General features: G+C 34.4%; 1 non-coding gene across 1 annotated transcript; it reads left to right on the forward strand.

Annotated features, from left to right (window-relative positions):
• The first annotated feature begins 20,271 nt into the window (after positions 1 to 20,271).
• TRNAY-GUA lies at positions 20,272 to 20,343 on the forward strand. Its single transcript has one exon. It is a non-coding gene; the product is annotated as a tRNA-Tyr (tRNA).
• The last annotated feature ends 6,050 nt before the right edge of the window (positions 20,344 to 26,393 follow it).

Below are 26,393 nucleotides of genomic sequence, written 5' to 3' on the forward strand. Positions count from 1 at the left end.
TGGAGAAAGAAATTGTCTTTGAAATGACTAATAGACTTAGGTTCATCGTTGTTGTTTTTTAACTTGTGATTTTGCAAAAAGTTTAACTAATATGAACTGTCATGTCACAAGAACTTTAAAGTAAATCAAGAATATACCCTAAACATCATTCAAGATGGCAATAAAATGGAGTTAAATTGAACGCACTTTAGTTTCATGTTTGGCGTGTTTAAGATAAAGCATAATTGTCTTAATGATCTTAAGAGAAATTCCTATTTTATTAGAGGAGACCAACTTTATTTAAGGTACTAAGAGTTCAAGAATCTGGATTTGAATCTGGTTAAGAAACCGTAAGATTTGAAAATTTTGAATTCTAGACCAAATTTGTATCTAATTATTTCTTTTTATGACTAATTATAAATTAAGAGAAAAATATTTTTGTAAAGATAGATTAAACTCTAAAGCTTTGGTGACAAAACCATGTTTAGACTAGCAGTTTAAAGTCAGGAGATGCGGTCACAGGTGTGATTATTTTGGATGGGTTCGTATGAGGGAGCCTTCAAAGATTGTGCACTCACAGATGGGGTTGTTATGCAGCGTTAGTCTGTCTTTGTGTTTGAGTTTTTTGTATTTTTTTTTTTTGTAATTCTATCCCAAACACTTTTTTTTTTGTTTGGATAAATTTGAACAACACCGTCTTATAATTTAATTTAATTTTATATTTAATGTGGTGTTGTTTTTTCAATCTTATTTTAATTTTACAGCATTATTTTATATTAATTTACTTTTATTTTTATTTGTTTTAACTTTCAATTTTAGTTTCTATTTGAGTTTTGAACCCTTGAAATTTGGGTTGTGACAGATTGGTATCAGAGCAACCGGATTTTAAATTATATAGATTTTTTCTTAAGATAAAGAGTCGTATATCTCTATGACTCACCTCGATGACACGTCTCTCCGCGACCAAGTAAGCAGTCTAACCCTATTTTGTAGTATATGATATGTTGTAAAACTTGTATGAATTTATTGTATGTTTTGATTTTCGTGGTAGTTATAAAATGTCCTTGGACATTAAAGAGTGAACGTTAACTATATAACACCATAATGGATCAACGTTATAGTGTCTAGATATGGTGAGGAGGAAAAGAGTGGTCATGAGATATATGACTAGCCTTAGGAAAACAGAGAGTTTTCGTTGCAGAGTGCGAGACATCTAATCCATGAAATTTTGGTACTAGAAATGAAGAAACTGGAGATGGTCCCCAAATGTCTATATGGACCATTTCCAATCGCACTTTCTTTGGTTCTCTAGCAATTTTTGTGAAGCTAACTCGTTTATATTTTTCCATAACGCAGCTCTCACAAACACCCATATCAATAGATTTTAGGCCTTCTAAAACTCCATTTGCACCCATCATCTTCATTTCTTTGATGCTCGTATGTTCAAGTCTATTGACACTACTATAGGGTGCATAAACATGGTTGTTGTTGCTCTTACTTGAATTGGAAGCACTCTTAGCAACAGCAACCATGTTTATACACTCTACATTAGTGTATAGGGTTCCCGATTTTAGGTCATGCTACCACCATGACACCCTTCACAATATTTCCAAAACTCTTTCCAAACTCGGCTGCATAACCTGTGCTATCCAACTGACAGATAGAGATTAGATTCTTCTTGAGATCAAGAATATATCTGACATCCTATAATATCCACACATTCATTTCCTGTTAGAGTTTATATGTAGACATCTTTATTCCCTTCAATCTCCAACGTTTTGTTGTCGGAAATATACACCTTCCTAACATTTCCTTATTGGAAATTTTGAAACAATTCCTTACTTGGATTCGAATGAAACGATGCAACTGAATCTAAAATCCAAAATTCAATTGGGCTGTTCATGCTAAGGATTAAAGCATTCTCAGTATCTTCTGCTGAATATATGAAATTATCGTTATCTTCAAATTTGTGATTTTTCTTCTCATCAATTTTGTACGATCTGTTCGAAAGTGTTATTTTTCTTCACAATTTCAACACTTTACATTTTGTTTGTTTGGAGATTTTTCTCAGTTTCTTAATTTTGATCGCCCATGTTTGTTTGGGCTCTTTGATTTACTTCTTCCCCTTTGATCAACAATGAGAGCATTGCCTGATGAATCTTCAATTTCCCGTTTGGGCTTTCGCTGACATCTCAAATTTCACTAAATTTCAGTTTAATAGATCCTCGTAAACTGTTGATTGCAGCAACAACAGTATACCACGACTCGAGTAAAGATGACATCAAAATCAATGCTTTAATCTTATTTTTTAACATAATTTCCACCCAACTCAATTGACTTACAATCATGTTGAACTAATTTATATTGATCTGCAACAAATCAACATTTGTAGATTGAACAACCTCTGCATCAAATACACCTTGTTCATAGCTGACATATTTTCGTACATATTTAACAACACCTTCAATAGGCCCGATGTCGTCTTCTCTTTGATGTTGAACGTCATGTTTCTGGACAGCGTCAACCACATTAATCCTATAGCATGACAATTCTTGAGCTTCCACTCCTCCGTGGTCATGGTATCCGGCTTCACCCTCAAAAGGGGTTTCTGAATATTTTTCTTGTACAGATAATCTTCAATCTGCATCTTCTAGAAATTGATATCAAATCCATCAAACTTTTCAATTCTTGAACTTTCCATCTTCACAGATCATGGTGAATCTTTCCTCGCTCTAATACTAGTTATTAGGATCACACAACATCGCACACGTTGATCTAAATGAACACAAAAAACATGATAGAGAAAATGTAAGAAGAAATATTCTAATGGTTTTGTATTAATGACTTCAGGGTTGCAAATAGAGGATATGGAGAATGAGAAATGTACATTTAGGAAGCACCGAAAAATTGACTAATGGATATATATATGATTTCAGTTTATTATATATAGCTTCACTATATGTAAACGCCTACTATATAGTTAGCCTTCATATCCAACATTCTAGAGCCCAAATAGTCAGGGATTGACATTCTGCTAGAACACAAAGTCATTTACATGCCCCTAGAAAATGCCTAGTAGTAATGGAGTCTAACCCAATGATCATTCAGACAAACATCCATCAACCAAGAGGGGTGAAAATGATGATGATAGTACAGTTGAGAAAGAATCTTAGCCATGATGAATCTACACTTGTTGCCATTGTTGTATTTGAAAAGGGGAAATGCAAGTGTGCGAACCTCAACAAAAACTTTATTTCCACTACATGAATACCACGACCCAAAACAAGAAGGTCAAACAAGAAGGTCAAATACTGCTAAAAGTGTGACTGTTGAGTATGGATAAGCGAACCTCTTGGTTCGGGGGAAACCAGAGATGTTGGCTAAGAAAACTAAGGAGACAAATACAGGACGGACAAAATGCACATACAAATTGATTGACTCTCTCTCTCTCTTTGGCTAGTTTGCTAGCTACGTGATAAGCGGGAAAGCATACCAGGCAAGGAAAGAAAGGCTGCTCGATCTCCTGTAAGGCCAACCCTCAACGGCGAGCTCAACAGGCAATGCTATAAGTTCAATAGAAGTCCAAGGTTTCGTCTACTACGGACTTGGAAGCTCTTGGAGGAGCTAACATGAAATGAGAAATACATTCGATTACGACAACTAATAGATAGAGAACTTTTTGGTAGAAACTGATTGATCCCTTGGCTCCGGCAAGAAAAGGAAAAGGTAGTCGTAATCCTACCTTTTCCGTCGGACGAGAGGAAAGTTTGAGCTGAAAGATTGAATCACACTTGGTAAGAAAGGCGGGCTTAGCAGGTTTCTCCAAACGTATAAACAAAAAGAGGATATCGATACGCATACATTCTCACATGGAAAAACCTAGCTGAACCGGATCAAGGGTTCTAACCTAGTTCGACTGACCTTCTTTGGCTAGCCCCCGCACCTTGTAATGAGGTCAACCCGTATGTGCTTTTTCTTTTCGTTTAGCGAGATAACTTACCAGCTCTTTCAGCTCGTAGCAGGAGTATGAAAAGTGGAATCCTCATCTTGAGTCGAGTTCGCATTGCCATACGAATCGACATCAGCCAAACCACGGGCTCCTATTTTTTCTTTAACGAAAGCGGATTTAACAGTTTCAATAAAACCAACCTCTTTTAAAGAAGGAGTCGCTCTACCTTGATCATTGTGGACATACGCAGCTCCCACTTTACCTTTCCCTACCGTGAAAAGGAAAGTTCCCTCACGATTGGCCCTCCAAGCTCCCGAACGTCTTTCAATCAATCAAGAGAGGTATAGAATAGTACAACAAACCAACAAGACAAGAATGGACTCATAAGATGGGCAGTCAGGGAATCGATTTCATTTGTGTTATACGCCAAGGAAATGATCAAGGAATTCTCTATACACGACTAAGAGATGACCATATTGTTGCACATCCCTAATAAAGTACCGTAGGCAAATGGAGCTTTTGAAAATGAAAGCGTGTAAAACTCAGATCCACTTTCTCTTCAATTCGTGAACTTCAAATCTGATCTTTCTTTCATCTACGGGTGACTGAGAGAGAATTTAGGCCTGGCGTGCATCCTATCCAGTCAACAATAAGGTACAAAGAGGATTGATTAAATGGGCTTGAAGTACCATTATCGTTAGGTCGAAGATCTCTACTAGGTTTAGTGCACTTTGGTAGTTGCGAATGTTGCCGTAATCGAATGTCTTTCTCATTCGACATTCTCTCTTACCAAGCACTCATACTCGCCAGGGTTGAGGAGACAGTCCGTCAGCTAATTGGGCTTCGAGATTGCGTATACGCGAAAAGAGCTCGCTTTCGACTTTCTGCCTCAACGTTTTGTGCTCGGTTCTAGTTCAGGAAAGGGTATGATCTCTTTCATTGGAGCACATTGATGCCGAAGGAGTCTTAGGAACCGGTGGAGAGGCTATTATGACTTTAGGCTATTCAAATAGCATGACTGATACCACAAAGAAAGGATATTTAAGTCACACTCGTGGAATTGCTTTTTCATAATAATTATCTCAATATATGATACAAAAAATTGATGACTGATAAGGTAAGAGGTTTTAAAAGACAAAAGAATGACAATTCTAGGTGTGATAGAAAAGGATAACTTTTTTTTTTTAGTGTGCGCGGTTCGGTTCAAATCTATGGTTCTCTGAAACTTTTTCATCGATTATTTTGGCGCATCTTCCGGGATTGTGATAATAGATAACCTATGTGGCCACATTTAAAACCATATTATCTTGCATAATTCATTTTGATATAATATTGTTGGGGGCATTTTGAGAATCAAACTTGAGACCTTTCACACTCAAAACGATAATCATACCACTAGACCAAATGCCTTTTGCAGCAGATCTATAATTCTTAGTTGCTAGTCTATGTGCCTCAATAGATGAAATTTATTTAAGTAGTGCATTGCCACGAATTCCTTTGGGTTAGGCCTCATTGAAAATTATTTTAGTACCTTATATAAGGTACAAAGTGGATTGATTAAATGGGCTTGAAGTACCATTATCGTTAGGTCGAAGATCTCTACTAGGTTTAGTGCACTTTGGTAGTTGCAAATGTTGCCGTAATCGAATGTCTTTCTCATTCGACATTCTCTCTTACCAAGCACTCATACTCGCCAGGGTTGAGGAGACAGTCCGTCAGCTAATTGGGCTTCGAGATTGCGTATACGCGAAAAGAGCTCGCTTTCGACTTTCTACCTCAACGTTTTGTGCTCGGTTCTGGTTCAGGAAAGGGTATGATCTCTTTCATTGGAGCACATTGATGCCGAAGGAGTCTTCGGAACCGGTGGAGAGGCTATTATGACTTCAGGCTATTCAAATAGCATGACTGATACCACAAAGAAAGGATATTTAAGTCACACTCGTGGAATTGCTTTTTCATAATAATTATCTCAATATATGATACAAAAATTTGATGACTGATAAGGTAAGAGGTTTTAAAAGACAAAAGAATGACAATTCTAGGTGTGATAGAAAAGGATAACTTTTTTTTTTTAGTGTGCGCGGTTCGGTTCAAATCTATGGTTCTCTGAAACTTTTTCATCGATTATTTTGGCGCATCTTCCGGGATTGTGATAATAGATAACCTATGTGGCCACATTTAAAACCATATTATCTTGCATAATTCATTTTGATATAATATTGTTGGGGGCATTTTGAGAATCAAACTTGAGACCTTTCACACTCAAAACGATAATCATACCACTAGACCAAATGCCTTTTGCAGCAGATCTATAATTCTTAGTTGCTAGTCTATGTGCCTCAATAGATGAAATTTATTTAAGTAGTGCATTGCCACGAATTCCTTTGGGTTAGGCCTCATTGAAAATTATTTTAGTACCTTATATAAGGTACAAAGTGGATTGATTAAATGGGCTTGAAGTACCATTATCGTTAGGTCGAAGATCTCTACTAGGTTTAGTGCACTTTGGTAGTTGCAAATGTTGCCGTAATCGAATGTCTTTCTCATTCGACATTCTCTCTTACCAAGCACTCATACTCGCCAGGGTTGAGGAGACAGTCCGTGAGCTAATTGGGCTTTGAGATTGCGTATACGCGAAAAGAGCTCGCTTTCGACTTTCTACCTCAACGTTTTGTGCTCGGTTCTGGTTCAGGAAAGGGTATGATCTCTTTCATTGGAGCACATTGATGCCGAAGGAGTCTTCGGAACCGGTGGAGAGGCTATTATGACTTCAGGCTATTCAAATAGCATGACTGATACCACAAAGAAAGGATATTTAAGTCACACTCGTGGAATTGCTTTTTCATAATAATTATCTCAATATATGATACAAAAATTTGATGACTGATAAGGTAAGAGGTTTTAAAAGACAAAAGAATGACAATTCTAGGTGTGATAGAAAAGGATAACTTTTTTTTTTTAGTGTGCGCGGTTCGGTTCAAATCTATGGTTCTCTGAAACTTTTTCATCAGTTATTTGGGCAAATCTTCCGGGATTGTGATAATAGATAACCTATGTGGCCACATTTAAAACCATATCATCTTGCATAATTCATTTTGATATAATATTGTTGGGGGCATTTTGAGAATAAAACTTGAGACCTTTCACACTCAAAATGATAATCATACCACTAAACCAAATGCCTTTTGCAGCAGATTTATAATTCTTAGGTGCTAGTCTATGTGCCTCAATAGATGAAATTTATTTAAGTAGTGTATTGCCACGAATTCCTTTGGGTTAGGCCTCATTGAAAATTATTTTAGTACCTTATATAAGGTACAAAGTGGATTGATTAAATGGGCTTGAAGTACCATTATCGTTAGGTCGAAGATCTCTACTAGGTTTAGTGCACTTTGGTAGTTGCAAATGTTGCCGTAATCGAATGTCTTTCTCATTCGACATTCTCTCTTACCAAGCACTCATACTCGCCAGGGTTGAGGAGACAGTCCGTGAGCTAATTGGGCTTTGAGATTGCGTATACGCGAAAAGAGCTCGCTTTCGACTTTCTACCTCAACGTTTTGTGCTCGGTTCTGGTTCAGGAAAGGGTATGATCTCTTTCATTAGAGCACATTGATGCCGAAGGAGTCTTCGGAACCGGTGGAGAGGCTATTATGACTTCAGGCTATTCAAATAGCATGACTGATACCACAAAGAAAGGATATTTAAGTCACACTCGTGGAATTGCTTTTTCATAATAATTATCTCAATATATGATACAAAAAACTGATGACTGATAAGGTAAGAGGTTTTAAAAGACAAAAGAATGACAATTCTAGGTGTGATAGAAAAGGATAACTTTTGTTTTTTAGTGTGCGCGGTTCGGTTCAAATCTATGGTTCTCTGAAACTTTTTCATTGGTTATTTGGGCGCATCTTCCGGGATTGTGATAATAGATAACCTATGTGGCCACATTTAAAACCATATTATCTTGCATAATTCATTTTGATATAATATTGTTGGGGGCATTTTGAGAATCAAACTTGAGACCTTTCACACTCAAAACGATAATCATACCACTAGACCAAATGCCTTTTGCAGCAGATCTATAATTCTTAGTTGCTAGTCTATGTGCCTCAATAGATGAAATTTATTTAAGTAGTGCATTGCCACGAATTCCTTTGGGTTAGGCCTCATTGAAAATTATTTTAGTACCTTATATAAGGTACAAAGTGGATTGATTAAATGGACTTGAAGTACCATTATCGTTAGGTCGAAGATCTCTACTAGGTTTAGTGCACTTTGGTAGTTGCAAATGTTGCCGTAATCGAATGTCTTTCTCATTCGACATTCTCTCTTACCAAGCACTCATTCTCGCATTCGACATTCTCTTTTGGCCTATTTAAATGCTTGTAGTATTCATGTTTGAAAACATTGTGGAATACAAAAACTTTGTGTTGGAAACTATTTTGGTGTTATGTTTCTATCAAACCTTGTTTTAGGTTTGGTGTTAAAATCTATTCATTAGATTAGTTATGATCAAGCTAATTCTTGAGTGAGTCGTCTTGGAATCTAAGAGTGACAATCATAGATTCCAAGTTCAATCTAAGAGTTATTTATCCTTTTAACCTGCTCCTAGTTGAAATCAATTCGTTAAGTTAGCTTTCTTTGTTAAAGTTTGCAAGGATACTACAACCTCTAGCTTTGCAAAATCTAGCGTTGTTGGCGCTTATCAAAATCGCTGCCAAAATAAAGTTTAACAAGTGGTTCTATAGTGTAGTGGTTAGCACTTTCGACTTTGAATCTAACGACCTATGTTTAATTTCCGATAGGTAATCCACCAATTTATACAAATTTGGTCCATAGCCAATTCGGTAGGGTCACTTTTTGGCCGATAATGTGTATAAGGGGTCACTAAGGTTGAGATCATATAAAATGGTTCCATAGCTCAATGTTAGAGCATTTGATTGTAGATCAAGAGGTCACCAATTCGAATCTAGATGGGCCCTTCTATCTTGGATAGAAATTTGTTACACTTTTTGGACCGACATTATGTCTAAGGGGTCACTAAGGTTAAAATCCTACAAAATGTATCCATGGCTCAGTGGTAGAGAATTTGACCGGTCACCGGTTTGAACTTTGTTGGGCCTTTCTATTTTGGATAGACACTTTTTACACTTTTGGACTGACACTCTGTAAAAGGGGTCACTAAGGTTGAAATCATGTAAAATGGGTTCATAGCTCATTGGTAGAGCATTTGATTGCAAATCAAGAGGTCACCAATTTGAATTTGGTTGGGCCCTTTTATTTTGGACAGACACTTTGTTCAATTTGCTCCCGACCACCGAGATCCAAGCACCCACTATGAACATGGTTAAAAACGCCGTTTTATTTTGGACAGACACTTTGTTTGATTTGCTCTCGACCATCGAGATCCAAGCACCCACTATGAACATGGTTAAAAACGCCCTTTTATTTTGGACAAACACTTTGTTCGATTTTCTCCCGACCACCGAGATCCAAGCACCCACTATGAACATGGTTAAAAACTTACAACTAGGTACTCACTCATATTTTCCATATTTTTCACGTAACTAAGAGTAGTTGCCCTAGACCAACAACCCCCACCAAAACTATTTTTGATGTTTTAAAATGATTTTTTTTTAATCTTTCCCTTATTTTGTACTATGAACCTATAAACCTCGTAGTTACCCTAGACCAACAACACCCACCAAAACTATTTTTGATGTTTTAAAATGATTTTTTTTAACCTTTCCCTTATTTTGTACTATGAACCTATAAACTCTATTTTGAATATAATGTAAATATATATGTTTATTATATTTTAATTCTTTTTTTATTTCGAGAAAACATTTTACTTTGTGTTCAACCTCTTTTAACTTGCTTCGAGAACCCACCGGAAATGGCTCGTGACATAAACATAAAAAAGTAATTTTTTAGTATGAATATTAATATAAGTTGCATTCCTATATTGACAAAACCATTAGTACCTAAAATATTCATGAACTTTCAAAACTAGTGCCCTTTAACATCTAAAATAAGGTTCTAACTATGAGTGACTTGGCTTTTTATTTTCACTCACTCCTCTTCTTCAACCTATGACCCAATAATATCATTAAATTTCATCTCCTTGTTTTTTTAGCTTTTTAAATACCCTTATTTCATTCTTAAATCTATAAAATGTCTCCTATTTTTATTCATTTTCTCTTTTCTTAAATATCAAAATCTTAAAAAAAAAAAGGAAGAGCTCTCTAAGATATTCTTATTTGCCGGCAATTTTACATAATTTAACATTTTAAAAATCGGTAAATTAAAAAATCCTACATTAATATATTCGTAATTTCATGTAGTCTTCATAAGTTTGTCGGCAACATTGTTTGTTATCGAGCTTGATAATGTGAGTTTGTAACCCATCCGTTAGGGTTCTTAGAATGATTCTCCAGATTATCCCTTCCATGTTGGGAGTTGGGCCATGGGTCTTGGATGAAGGAACCGTTGGTTTACCGCCCCTAAGAGTTAAGGAAGCATCTCGAGGCTAGTTTCACATAGTAACATTATCTTTGAGATAACAATTTTTTTCTATTTTATCTAAATTTTTTAAATATGGGTTTATTTCTAAATGCATGATAATACCCTTATTGTTGAATTAATGACGTGAAACTAGTTTCACATAGTAACGTTGCCTTTTGCTCCTATTGGTGGAAGGATAATAGGTCTAAGCGTGACAACCAGACTAATTTTGCTTCATTTCTAAATGCAGGCAAAAAAAGTAGAAAAATGAAAACATGTAAATGGTAAACTCAAACATTTCAAAGAAATAAATAAGTTTTGACGGTACCATGGTAACTAGAAACCAAATGTTGACTTTGACCCATCCCTGTTATCTTTTTTTTCTATATTTTGAAACTATTTTAAGCACTTTTCTCTTGTACTCCTTATAATTTACCTTTTAAGTTTGTAAATATTTGTGTAACCGTGACTATTATGATTATAAGTCAACTGAGTTAAGTGGAAATAAATTTTGAAGATGAAATTAAAGTATTTATTTTGATGTATCTTTACCCGAGTTTTGGGATATTTTTATTAATGAGATTCAATCCGCATTAGTAATTCACAATGATAATATTCAAAATACTTGACAAAAAAGATTGGTCAACCTAAGATATTTGGAACAAATAAATATTTTGTCCTCTATGATATATCAAATCACTCATTTGAAAAGAAGTCTTATTAGATACTTTTAAGCATTTAGAGATTAACTATACACAAACCTAAACATTTTAAAAAAAAATTAGGGGTTTAAGTTAATGTAATTTAAGAAACTTATGATTTTTATATTATCAAGAGTTTAATTGAGCTGGGTCGTTTCAATCTAGTGGACCCAAGAATTGAACCGAACCAAACCAACTAGTTAGTAACTTGATTTAGTGGAAGCATTTTCATGCAAAGTAGAAGCAACAATGGAGGGTTTGAAATAATATAGTTTTTAACCCTGGTTTCTAGAGTGAATATTGAAATAATATAGGGGATATGGTCATTTTACACCGTTTCTTGGTTTACCTACTTATCCTTATCCAATGACCCCCAAATTTCATATCTAACCTCAACATGCTATAATATGCTCAGTATTAAAATTTGATAGGTAGCGGAACTCATATAGTGAGTTATTTTAACGTTACTTAAACCTCGAGCTATTTGATTGGTTCAGGGTCTTAACTCATAGTTATTTGGATTTTTCTTTCATATATCCTTAATTCATACTTGGTTTACGGTTCATATAAAAATCCAAGTGATTTCTACAAGTATTTCTTAACAAAGAGTCTAAGGGGGCTATTTGCCTCGTCGTCGACGTTTGGGACCTCCATTCTTGAGCTTCCAGTATCTGAATTACTTCAAATTTCCTTCCACATACTCCTTATTGTGTCTAGTTTATGAAACCATAATGTTTTTTTTTACGAGAATCGATCTCGAATGGGGTTAAAATTGAGAAAACCAGAGAAAAGATCAAATTTTGAGTTGACTTGGACAATTCAGTTGAACTGGCCATATCATCGTTTTCTTCCTCTAAATAGGAAGAAGATGTGCATTTTTCGCATCGCCGCCATTTGAAACTCGGCTTGTACAGCCCATTTACATCGTTTCTTTCCTTGATTTCTTCGTGAAACTTAAAGATGGGTGTTACAAGGAAGGGCTAGGGATTGATTTGATACCTTCTCGTAGATCGTAGCCTAAGGTATTCTCTTCCAAAGTTCATCCAAAATATGATTTATCGCTGAAGATAAAACAAAGGAGTTTTTATTGGGTAGCCGATTCTAGGGGTTTCAAGGCCCTATTTCTTCATTGAACCTCTTTAATATCCTTTCTTCAAGCTAAAGGAATTGGTTTGGAGGAATGTCTTTGAGTCTAGGACCTTAATTTCCAAAAATCGTTCCCAGTATGGAACTCACTCGAAATGCCAGATTTTCGATCACTTCGGTAGCTTGTTCTACGATGTTTCAGCTCTCGATTCCTTTTTCAAGTTTACTCAACTTATTCCTCTGAAGTTAGAGGAATCCTTAATTTGAAGGAAAAGAGATCGTAGATAAGAATTTGACTCTTATCCCCAATTTAATTTCGAAACCTATTTCCTTCAATTCGGCACGCTCTCGAGGTTATTTTTCTTCGTGGTCTTCTATGGAAGCATTCCTTGGAGGTGCAGAAACTGATTGGAATCATTTTTGCTCGACGAGTTATCATGTATCCTTGGATTGGATTTTCAAGTTTTTCTTAAAGTTCTTCAATGGAAGATCGAATTGGAGGAATGGTTTCTGGGCACTTTCAGCACTCTATTCCTTCATAGAACTTGTGGATAATCTTGTTGAGAAACTGTAGGAATAAGTTTGAAGAGAAATGGTCGAGGATTGCTCTCGAATTTGGAAGAAATCTAAGAGTAGGAGACCCATAATCTAAACGCTCATTGCCTTCGATTGGGGGATCGACCTTTCTCGATTCTTATTCCGTATTGTTGCTCCTACTTCAGACTTTATAGGAGATGCTTAAACCGACATTGAGAGCTCCAGAATCTTCGTTATTTAGATGTTCGAAGAGAAATGGTGGAGGATTGCTCTCGAATTTGGAAGAAATCTGAGAGTAGGAGACCCATAATCTAAACGCTTATTGCCTTCGATTGGGGGATCAACCTTTCTCGATTCTTATTTCATATTGTTGCTCCTACTTCAGACTTTATAGGAGATGCTTAAACCGACATTGAAAGCTCTAGAATCTTCATTATTTAGAGATCGAACTCTCTAGATAATTTTTCGGAGATATCAACTCCGATCATAGCCTTACCGACCTTGGCTTTGAATACTAGTCGTTGGATGTGATGATCCGTGCATGTTCGTTCTAGATCATATCAAATTTTGGAGGAGATCTAACAGTTGAGATTTGAGTTTGAAGGATTTGGCTCAAATGGTCATAGTAGATGCTCTGATTCTAATTAGAGTGGCATTTCTCTAATTATCCATTCTTTCAGGGGTATTTTGGTAATTTGCCACTTTTCCAATATTTTATTATTATTTTTCTCGAAAAAAAATCCATAATTTTTCTACAAATTCCTCATTGCTTTTTGATCATTTCCCCCTTATTTTGAATCTTGAGATTCCTTCTAGATAAGGAATTACAAATCGGGAAAGATTTTTTATAATTGATAAAATGACTTTTTTGCCCTTTTCATTTACTTTTTCCTTTCCAATCCTTTTTAAAAGGCCTTTTAACTCCTTGAAATCACTTGTTAGGGTACTCAATTGACTAATTCCCTTGTTCTTGCTTAAAACTTTAATTTTTTTCCTTTCTATCCTTTGGGTCTTTCATGAGTGGCTTATTCTTATGGGAGCTAATTTTCTTCATGTTTGGGGTGTTACACATACATACTCGTTACAAACACAAAATAAGAAGCAAATTCAAAAGAAGAACAAAAAATACTATTTTAAAAACAGAGGTTAGTCCATGGCTCACAATCCAAAGTCTACTCTCATCCATGACCAACTCTTAGTTACTTGAAAAAAAAATGATAAACGTGGAGTGAGTAAAACTTAGTAAGTAGCCTACTAATAGGGTCTTAATCGCGACCTTAAGCTAGGATATTACTTCTTGTTATGTTTACAGGATCTTGTAGCTAAGAGGTCATCATGTCATGTATCATATACTGATCTTGAAAACCTTCCCCTAAAACAACCTTCAATTTTCTCCCCATGAACACATGAGTGGTGTCGTCATAATCATGTAATCCTACTGGTAAATCGTGGTGCAGGACATCTCGTTTAGCTGATGGAAAAGGTAGACCTATTATAACATCCAACTCATGATACATATTGCAGGATATCCTACCTAAAGAGGAATAGGGGCCTTTTAGTACACATCGTAATGGCAGATAATGGTTATTTATGGGTATGGATCCTAGCAACTTATTTAGCATGTTATTCACATAGTTCTAGGTACTTGGTACATGGATTATTGATGAACCTAGGTTTATACATAATGTCTTGGGTTAGGCTTTAGGAGTTGAGGTCTTAGCTTAGGAAAACATTAGAGGGTAACCTAACATGAACTGATTCGTGTGAAAACCTACTAGCACTTTGAGGACCTCTTTCCTTCACCAAACTTATGGGTAAACTTATTTAGAAGGTGCAGGAACAAGTTTGGAAATGAATAGTGGACTATAGTTCTCGAATTTGAGGTAAACCCATGAACACGATACCCCAAAACAAAAAACTTGTATCTCTCGATTGGGTACTCGATTATGCTTGCTTCTTGCCCCTAATAGTCTACCCTAATTCATAATTTATAGAAAGATTTTTCACTACCATTGAAACATCAATTAATCTCATTCTTGATTTTTCTGAATCTTCTGCCAGAAATGTCTTCTCGGATCGGAGCCTTCCTTTTATAAGCACCTTGTAATTATTATTCTATAAAACATTTAATGATTTGGGAAGTTTATAAAAATTAGAAAAAGTACCATTTTCTCAATGTTTTTCAATTCTACTTGTTATTTGCTTCTAGATACAACTTAGTAGGGATTATACACGTCTCTTATTGGAGACCTTGAGTGTTGCGAATTCTCCTCTCCTTTGAAAACTTTCGGTCATCGAAAGTGCTTATTCTAAAATAGGTCAGGGTACAAGGTTCTTATTTGCCTTCTGTTTCCCAAGTGGCTTCTTCTACTCTATGATTCTTCCATAGGACCTTAACAAGAGCGATTTCCTTGTTTCTCAATCTTTTGACTTTCTTGTCTATTATTTGAATCGGGTCTTCATTATACGTTAGGTCATCTCTCAAGAAGAGAGTTTCATGAGCTAGTACGTGCGAAGGATCTAGGGTATACTTCCGTAGTATGGATACATGAAAGATATTATGTACTGTAGACAAATTTGGGCATTGCCCGATTCTATAGGTCACAGATCCAGTCCTTTCTAATATCTCAAAAGGACGGATAAACCTAGGGCTTAGCTTACCTTTTTACCCTACCTGAGCACCCCTCTCATGGGGAACCTTTAGGAATATATGATCCCTTACCTACAATTCCATGTCCTTGCGCCTTAGGTCTACATAGCTTTTCTCTCGGCTTTGTGCGGTTTATATCCTAGCTTTAATCTTCTGGACTGCGGCGTTGGTAATTTGCACCAGCTCTGGCCCAATAGTTGTCATTTGCCCCCTCTTCCCAAAAGATAGGGGATCATGAACCTCGTATGTGGCTATTTGTATGGTGGCTTGAAAACTATTATTATAAGCGAATTTCATAAGGGGTAGGTACTTATCTCAGCTTCCTGCAAAATCCATCACATATACCCTCAACATGTCTTCCAATATTTGCTTGAGCATTTCTGTTTGACCATCTGTTTATGGGTCGAATGTCGTACTATAACTGCGTACCCAATGCCTTTTGTTGAATTTTCCAGAAGCGAGATTTAAATCTGGCATCTCGATCTAATACTATTGCCTTTTGTTGAATTTTCAGAAGCGTACCCAATACCTTTACTGATGAATATTCATTTTTAATGTTAGCAACCGTAGCTCAGTTGGGAGATTATTAGCCTGAAGATTTGAAGGTCACGTGTTTGATCTCCACGTTCACTGCACCTGATTCTAGTTGCATAACCCGACTATTCAATCTAAAATTAGTCATTATCCCTTTCTGAAATCTCAATGAATTATCAGAAATACCTAACGTGTTCTAGTTCACCTCACCTTATACAAGTTGGATAACTTGAATATCTTATTAAAAATTAGTGATTATTTCTTTTTTAAATATAATGAATTAGCGGAAGTACCTTTACTTATGAATTTTCATTTTTAATATTAGCGGTGGGGATAGCTCTGTTGGGAGAGTGTCAGACTGAAGATTTGAAGGTCACGTGTTTGATCTCCACGTTCACTGCACCTGATTCTAGTTGCATAACCCGACTATTCAATCTAAAATTAGTCATTATTCCTTTATGAAATCTCAATGAATTATCAGAAATACCTAACGTGTTCTAGTTCACCTCACCTTATACAAGTTGGATAACTTGAATATCTTATTAAAAATTAGTGATTATTTCTATTTAAAATTAAAATGAATTAGCGAAAATACCTTTACGAATGAATTTTCATTTTTAATGTTAATGTGGATAACTCAGTTGAGAGAGCGTTAGATTGAAGATCTAAAGGTCTCATGTTCGATCTTGCATAATTTGACTCTTCAATTTAAAATTAGTGATTATTTCTTTCTAAAATTCAATTAATTAGCAGAAATTCCTTTACTTAAAAACTTTCAATTTTAATGTTAGCGGGGATATCTCAGTTTGTAGAGCGTCAAATTTAAGATTTGAAGGTCACGTGTTCGATCTCCATGTTCACCACACCTGTTTCGCACAACCTGGCTATTCAATAAAAAATTAGCTAAAATACCTTTACTGATGAATTTTCATTTCTAGTAATTGCGGGGAGAGCGTCATACTGAAGATCTGAAGGTCAGCACTTGGTTCACGTTGCATAATTTGAGTATAAAATTAGTGATTATTTATGTTTTTGATCCATGTTCACTACATTAGTGATTATTTCTTTTTAAAATCACAACTCAAATGATTGCAAGGATAGCTCCGTTAGATTGAAGATCTGAATGTCACGTGTTTGATCCACGTTCATACTAAAATTAGTGAAATTAGTGATTATTTATGTTTAAAATATAATGAATCGTGTTCAATCCACGTGTATGTAGATTTAAAGATAACGTGGATTCCTAATTCTTTATTTGACTATAAATGCTCTATAAGACATTTAGTAAAATGAGATGACTCATTTTATTGCATGGAACAATAAAATTTATCTTCCCGTAGAATTGTCAATACATTCTACTTTCAATGTTGTTAAGTTGAGTCCCTTTGATAAAGGTGATGATTTTTCTGATTCGAGGACGAATCTTGAAGAGAGGGATAGATGATAAGAATCACGATGTACATTCTACTTTCAATGTTACTGAGTTGAGTTCTTTTGATGTAGGTGATGATTTTTCTGAATCGAGGACGAATCCTTTTGAAGAGGGAGATGATGATAAGAATCACGGTGTTCCAACTGAACCTATTACACAACCCAAGGCCAAGAAGATTCAACAAGAATTCATACTTCATCTACAAAATTGGATAGGCTAGGTTCAACCGTCATTTCATGTGTTACAAGCTGATTCGTTTGAGTCAAGATCTTTTGGAGATTCCAAAGTTATTTGCATGGTTGAAGTAGCGGATGAAGTTGCAAGCATCATTTCATGAGTGATTAGAAAAATTTATTTATTATTTTAGTTTCATAAAGTTTGTAATGCTCAAATTGACTTCGTCTTCTATGGAGATTTAAAGGATCGAGATTAAATCACGGGCACTAACTTTTTTGTGGGGAGACGATAAATACCCACAAATTATTATGTAAAAGCATATTTGTGATCAATGAAATTGATCTCTCAAGTTGAGAGGTTTCCCCTTATAGAAATCAGAGCATATCTTTGTCGTTTTTAAGTTTCATGCAATTCTTGTGGTAGATTGCATCTGAGTTATTTAATCAAGCCTTGATCAAGTTTGATTGTGGAGTGACTCAATTTAGAAAAAGGTTCCAAATCTTGCTTCTCACTCTTGGATCTAGTAATCTAATTCTAAGGAGTGACTCAATTTAGAAAAAGGTTCCAAATCTTGCTTCTCACTCTTGGATCTCGTAATCTAATTCTAACTTTATTTCTTGGTTTATTCAAATTTTGAATAAGAAGGTGTTAATTTCTTTAATTAAAGGTTCTTGCTTCTACAAAAGCTTGGCTCGTTGGGCTGAAGATTACGGTTGGTCTATCATCCTTCAACGGGATCTTCTATCCCCATGACTTGCTCTGATGCGGTCGTTCTTCTAACGCCGGTGACACATCCAATTGTCGAGATTGGTAATGTGAGTTTGTAACCCATCCATTGAGGTTGTTGGAATGATTCTATAACTTATCATTTCCATGTTGGGAGTTGGATCATGGGTCTTGTGCGAAGGAATCCTTGGTTTACCGCCGCTTCGAGTTGAAGGAAGTGTCAAAAGGCTAGTTTTTTTTTTTTTATTTTATTGATTTGTTTAAGTGATTTTATTTGATTTTATTTCAATTTTTCAAACTCACTCGGGTGCTCATCTCAATCATTTCAGCCTTGTTGGCGTTCAATAAGAGAGACCTTGAAAATAACTGGTAACTGTTCAACTCGATTATCACATTAACAATTTGAATCAAATAAAGTGACATTAACCATTTGAATCACCTCAACCCCACTTGTTGAACTTGACCAAATGTCTATAACATAGCACTAACAAACGTACAAAGTAATACAAACAAAGGTACAAAGTAACACTAACAAAGGTACAAAGTTCATAAAAGGTTTTTTTAATCTAAAATACCATTGAACTTGACCATTATAGTGCCTCTCAAACGTAGGTAAAGTTTAAATTCGAGTCTCCTTGTCAAACTCACTCGGGTGCTCATCTCCACCATGATGGCGTTTCACAAGAGAGACCTAAAAAATAGCCGGATTATCGCATTAACCATTTGAATCACCACAACCCCACTTGTTGAAATTGAAACAAATATCTATAACATAACACTAACATAGGTACCATACAAATTGTCAGGGAATCAATTATCATATTTCATTCAAAAGCCTCTAATAATACCATACAAATTACAAAACAGTAAAAAAAAATATATATATTATTTCCATTGTATTTTGTGCACAAAAATTTTAAAGGAAATTTAAAATAAATCCAGCTTATTTGTCATACTTTTAAGTTCAACTACAATAAATCAAGAAAAGAATTGAGTGGTAATAAAATATCACTTGACATTAGAATGTAATTTGAAGACTTTTTATCTTCGGGAGTTGAATTACATTTAAAGTTTTTTTATGTTATTTCTTATTTTCTTCGATTTGTATTTAATAGCTTTGGGTAGTGTGTAGATGAGCTATGTTTGAATTATCTTTTTGGCCTATTTAAATGCTTGTAATATTCAAGTTTGAAAACATTTTGGAATACAAAAACTTTGTGTTTGAAACCATTTGGTGTTATGTTTCTTTCAAACCTTGTTTTAGGTTTGGTGTTAAAATCTATTCATTAGATTAGTCGTGATCAAGTTAATTCTTGAGTGAGTCGTCTTGGAATCTAAGAGTGACAATCATAGATTCCAAGTTCAATCTAAGAGTTATTTATCCTTTTAACCTGCTCCTGGTTGAAATCAATTCGTTAAGTTAGCTTTCTTTGTAAAAGTTTGCAAGGATACTACGACCTCTAGCTTTGCAAAATCTAGCGTTATTGGCGCTTATCAAAATCGCTGCCAAAATAAAGTTTAACAAGTGGTTCTATGGTGTAGTGGTTAGCACTTTCGAGTTTGCATCTAACGATCTGTGTTTAATTTCCGATAGGTAATCCACAGATTTATACAAAATTGGTCCATAGCCGATTCGGTAGGGTCACTTTTGGACCGATAATCTATATAAGGGGTCACTAAGGTTGAGATCATACAAAATGGGTCCATAGCTCAATATTAGAGCATTTGATTGCAGATCAAGAGGTCACCAATTCGAACCTAGTTGGGCCCTACTATTTTGGATAGAAATTTGTTACACTTTTTGGACCGACACTATGTCTAAGGGGTCACTCAGGTTAAAATCCTACAAAATGGATCCATGGCTCAATGGTAGAGAATTTAACCGGTCACCCATTTGAACTTGGTTGGGCCTTTCTATTGTTGACAGACACTTTTTACACTTTTGGACTGACACTTGGTAGAAGGGCCCCTAAGGCTAAAATCATGTAAAATGGGTTCATAGCTCAGTGGTAGAGTATTTGATTGTAGATCAAGAGGTCACTAGTTTGAATTTGGTTGGGCCCTTTTATTTTGCATAGACACTTTGTTCGATTTGCTCGTTTTATTTTGGATAGACACTTTATTCGATTTGCTCCTTTTATTTTGGACAGACACTTTGTTCGATTTGCTCCGAACCACCTAGTGTCTAAAGGAAAAGAAATAAGAATAATTACCAATTCCAAACCTTATTCCAAAGTCCACCACATAAAACCTAAGGGCCACTATTCTTGGACAAGAACCAAGCTATCATTATAAATTATAAAGGATAGGGGAATAACAATAAATATGAATGAAGTTTCATGTTATAAATTTTGGGTGGATTACATTTTAGGGTAATTTAGAGTTATTGTATTTCATTGATGTATTTTAAGACATTTTATTTACTTTAGGTTACAATTACATAATGGTTAATTATAGCCATTAAGTATGAATGTTACAACTCTTGGAATGTCTTTAATAGTTTTATTTTGAGACTATATAAAGGCATGTATGTTGTATTTGTAGGGAGACTTGGAAAATACAGTAAAAGGAGCATTTGTGCTCTTATTTAGCCAATGGCTAAGTTTCTTTGCAATTCTATGTAGTTTAGGTTCCATGTAGAATCATTCAAGCTCGACATGATCAATCTTGCTTGTGGAGTGATTCGAATATGAAACAAGTGTTTTTGCGTTGAGATATTTGATCAACAAGAATCATTCAAGCTAGACATGATCGATCTTGCTTGTTGAGTGATTCGAATCTCAAACAATGTTCTTGCCTTGAGATATTCGATCAACAAGGTAATCCGAATCTTACTCCCCTTATAGTGATTCCTTATCTTATCAATATTTGTATAATTATGAACTCAAATATTTAGAAGCATTATCTTTTTAATATATTATACTACTTTTTCTATTTTGTAATGTGTCTCGAGTAGCAGACCTGTCACTTCATACAAATGACAATCATGAAAATTCTAAATATAAAAACATACTAGATTACTTTCTTTAAGGCATCCCATATATACTTTCCCATTACTTGGTATACTAGGGCAATAAAGTCTAAGGAACATAATTCTACCACTAAAAATACTTTTGTTTTCTTTGGAGATCATTTATTTGCAGTTATCATGTTAAGTTTTTTTACTATTGTTTTTACAACATACAAAACCATTTGATAGAGCTTGTGGGGCATTCTGATTATGGAATTCAGGACCTCTTACACAGGAATTGAAAATCATACTATTTGACCAAATGTCTTTCTTACTAATATATGGTTTTTCGTTGCTAGTCCATGTGCTTTATGCACCTTAAGGTTTGAAATTTATCATTGTGTTTTTAGAATTTGTTCTCAAATCATTTGGATGTATTTCAATTAATATTGTTAAGAAATATTAACATCTCAATGAGAAAACAATAAATAGAAAAAGAAAGAATCGGAATTGATCGATATAATTTTTCAAACAAACGAAAAGAAAATGAAAGACAACATAAATCATGTATCAACTAAGTCAAGCCCACTCAAAAATTTGATTAAGAATAAGAAAGAGGAATCTCTAATCAAAATACTAAACCTAGGGTAATAATTTTGAACTCATTGAAAAAATTTATAATGAAGATTTTAATTATCTCACAATAAATTAAGAATTCAACCCATTGAACAATAAAAAAGATAATTTTTTTTTGATGGGATGAGAACTAAGGAAGAAATACTAAGTTGTTCTAGCTTAAACGGATAAATCTCATAAAAATTAGTGTATCTTGTATTTAAAGATGAGAAATGAATTTGGAGATTCTGATAGTTCCCAAGGAGTTTCAAGTTAATAATGAATTATTAAAAAATAAATATTTATTATTGAACATGTTCGTCTGTTGTACAAAATGATGGACAATTTATTATATATCAAACCATATGTATTTTATTAGTTCATAAAAATAAGTACTAAATTAATCAAAGATATCAAGAAAAAGACTATCCTTACAAAAAGAGTTTTAGTAAATCCATTGCAATAAATAAAAAAATTAATGAAAAGAGAACCAAAAATCATTATGATTTGCTTCGGGAAAATTTCCTATCACCCAGAAGTCGTGAGAGTTCAGAATTCTAATTTGTTTCAATTCTAGAAATAGAAATGATATCCATAGAAATACATAATTTTACAATGCAAATAAGAAAAACTTGTGATCAAGTTTTAGATAAATTCAAGTAACAAACATGTTGATAGATATAAAAATAAATTCAAGTTCTTTCTCTGGCCTAATTATCAATTGGAAGATTTAGCTCGTATGAACTGTTATTGGTTTGATAACAATAAACCAGTCATTTTAGTATGGTAAGGATCCATGTGTCCATGAAAATTAGTTAATGCTATACTTTTCTTATATTGACCCTAATATCTCTCAATCAAATGCATTAGTTGAAAATGTATTTAATATTTTTCTTTTATCCTTTTCTTTTTTGGAATAGTCTTATGTCTCCATTCCATTTGAAAATTGATATTTTGTTGGGTAATTTTAAACTCATTATTTTTGTTTGTTCATTCCACCTAATTTGTAAAAAAGGAAAAAATCATACCACTAAACCAAATGCCCTTACAGTGGATCTATCATTTTTAGTTGCCCGTGTGTATATGTTTTCCACACCTCAATATATGAAATTTATCAACATATTTTTGTGCTTTAGAACCTATTATTATTGTCATGTTAACTTCACATGATCTATCACACAGTTGAAGCAGCATTGCCACTAGAGTCCATGCATTCTTTTAGGATAGATATGTTAAAAATTAGGCCCCTTTGATAATTATTTTATTTTTTTTCAAAATTATGTATTTTATCTTTTTATTAAAAAAAACATTTGAATTTTAAGCAAAATTTCACTCCAAACTAAGTTTTTGAAAAATATTTTTATTTTTATTTTTTTTATTTTAGTTTTCCAAACATAGATGGATATGAAGTGGCCAGTTTTCAAAACTACTTCTTGGCTACAATTGAACAATATTTTTATTGTAAAATGGGATTAACTCTTTTTAAGTTTATGTAGTTTCTTTTTATTACTATGTTTACTTCTATCTCATGTTACTCCATTTGTATTTACTTCGTTTTATACAAAAGTTCACCGTAATTAATAAATTCATGTGCTTAATACATTTCCTAGAAAAATAAACTTGTTTGTATCAAGATATATTATAATGAATATGGAGAAAAGAAATCCCAAAAATAAGTAGAAAATTGAGAATTTCACTCAGCCACGCAATATCAAAGCTTACTATATGGCTCACATGCAATTCTACCACAAGAATGACATGAAACTTATAAATGGCATAGACCATGCTCAGATTTTGAAGGGAAACTTCTGAACTTGAGAGATCAATTTCATTCATCACAAATCTGATTTTTACATAATAATTTGTGGGTATTTATAGTCTCCCCACAAAAGAAGTTAGTGGCCGGGATTTAATCTCGATCCCCTTGAATCTCCACAAAAGATGAAGTCAATTTGATAATTTTACCATTACAAACTTTATGAAATTAAAAATAAATAAAGTTTTCTAACAACTCATGTAATGATGCTTGCAACTTCATCTGATCCTTCAACCGTGTAAATATTCACTTCTCAAGCTCCAAATGGTCTTTCCTCAATCTAATAAGCTTGTAACACATGAAATAATAGTTGAACCGAGCCTATCCAATTTTGTAGATGAAGAATGAATGCTTGTTGAATCTTCTTAGCCTTGGATCGTGTAATAGATCTAGTTGGAACATTTGGAACATCGTGGTCCTTATCAACTTCCTCCTCTTCAAAAGGATTCGTCCTCGAATCAGAAAATCATCACCTACATCAATAGGACTCGAGTTAGCAACATTGAAAGTAGGATGTGCTGAAATTCACATGGAAGATCATTTTATATGCATTGTTATTAATTCTTTAAAGGACTTGATAAGGGTCATCCCCTCTTGGATGTAACTTTGTCTTCCTTTGAGATGAGAATCACTCCTTGCGAAAATGTATCCAAACCCAGTTACTAGGTTGAAAAATGATTTCATTCCGTCCTTTGTTAATTCTTGAAGCAACATTGAAATTTTGTTTCTCAATTGTCTCATTCCCCTCTTTGTGCAATGTTTTGATCTCATTTCCTTTACTTGTGGCTGCTTTACTCACAAAAATATTAGATGATAGAAAGCAAATCAAGACACGTAAGTGGATTAAATCCATAAACAACTTCAAAAAGAGAACAATGAGTGGCATACATAATAGCCCTAAGCAATGCTTCGGATGTTTTATTAACCAGCTCATCAATCTAAAGATGACATGCAGTTGAAAACAATAATTTGTTACCCAATTTATGACTTAATATTCTTATAAATAATAGCTCTAACCAATAACCACCTCAGATGACATGCAGTTGAAAACAATAATTTAGTACCCAATTTATCTACCATACTTTCCAAAAGTGACTTAAAAATTTAACATCCCTATCTTTTTTTTGTTTGCAGCAAACATTGGCAACAATGACTACAAAATTTATAAACATCGTGCTTCATGGCAAAAGTCATATGGATAACATTTTCTCCCATATCTTGGTTTCGCTAACTAAAGTTTTCCAATAACTCCCAAACTTCATTACCTTATATAACCTCTTGGGATAAGGATTCATATAACATTTCATAAAATAAGATCTACGGATGAATTTCATAGCATTTGAAAGTCATCTAGCTTATGAGCAGAAGGTAAATTTTCTTAAGGGAATTATGGTCATTTTACACAGTTTATTGGTTTACCTACTTATCCTTATCCAATGACCACCAAATTTCATATCTAACCTCAATATACTATAATATGCTTAGTATTAAAATTTGATGGGCAGCGGAGCTCATATAGTGGGTTATTTTAACGTTACTTAAATCTCGAGCTATTTGATCGGTTTAGGGTTTTAACTTAGGGTTCTTTGGGTTTTTATTTCATATATCCTTAATTCATACTAGGTTTAGGGTTCATATGAAATCCAAGCAATTTCTACAAGTATTTCTTAACAAAGAGTCCAAGGTGGCTACTTGCCTCTTCGCTGACGTTTGGGACCTCTATTCTTGAGCTTCCAGTATCTGAATTACTTCAAATTTCCTTCCACGTACTCCTTATTGTGTCTAGTTTATGAAACCATAATGTTTTTATGAGAATCGGTCTGGAATGGGGTTAAAATTGAGAAAACCCGAGAAAATGTCAAATTTTGAGTTGACTTGGATAGTTCAGTTGAACTGGCCATATCATCGTTTTCTTCCTCTGAACAGGAAGAAGATGCGCATTTTTTGCATCGCCGCCATTTGAAACTCGGCCTGTACAGCCACATTTACAACATTTCTCTTCTTGATTTCTTCATGAAACTTAAAGATGAGTGTTACAAGGAAGGGTTAGGGATTGATTTGATACCTTTTCGTAGATCGTAGCCTAAGATATTCGCTTCCAAAGTTCATCCAAAATGTGATTTATCGCTGGAGAAAAAACAAAGGATTTTTCTATTGGGTAGCCGATTCTAGGAGTTTCAAGGCCCTATTTCTTCATTGAACCTCTTTCATATTCTTTCTTCAGGTTAAAGGAATTGGTTTAGAGGAATGTCTTTGAGTCTAGGACCTTAATTTCTAGAAATCGTACTCAGTATGCAACTCACTCAAAACGCCAGATTTTCGATCTCTTGGGTAGCTTGTTCTACAACGTTTCAGCTCTCGATTCCTTCATCAATTTACTCAACTTCTTCCTCTGAAGCTAGAGGAATCCTTAATTTGAAGGAAAAGAGATCGTAGATAGGAATTCGACTCTTATCCCCAATTTAATTTCGAAACTTATTTCCTTCAATTCGGCAGGCTCTCGAGGTTATTTTTCTTCGAGGTCTTCTATGGAAGCATTCCTTGGAGGTGCAAAAAGTGATTGGAATCATTCTTGCTCGACGAGTCATCATTTATCCTCGAATTGAATTTTTAAGTTTTTCTTGAAGTTCTTCAATTGCGGATTGAATTGAGGGAATGGTTTCTGGGCACTTTCAGCACTCTATTCCTTCATAGAACTTGTGGGTAATCTTGTTGAGAAACTGTAGAAATAAG

Source organism: Cucurbita maxima, unplaced genomic scaffold (genome assembly GCF_002738345.1).
Source record: "Cucurbita maxima cultivar Rimu unplaced genomic scaffold, Cmax_1.0 Cma_Scf00364, whole genome shotgun sequence".
Lineage (NCBI taxonomy): Eukaryota > Viridiplantae > Streptophyta > Magnoliopsida > Cucurbitales > Cucurbitaceae > Cucurbita > Cucurbita maxima.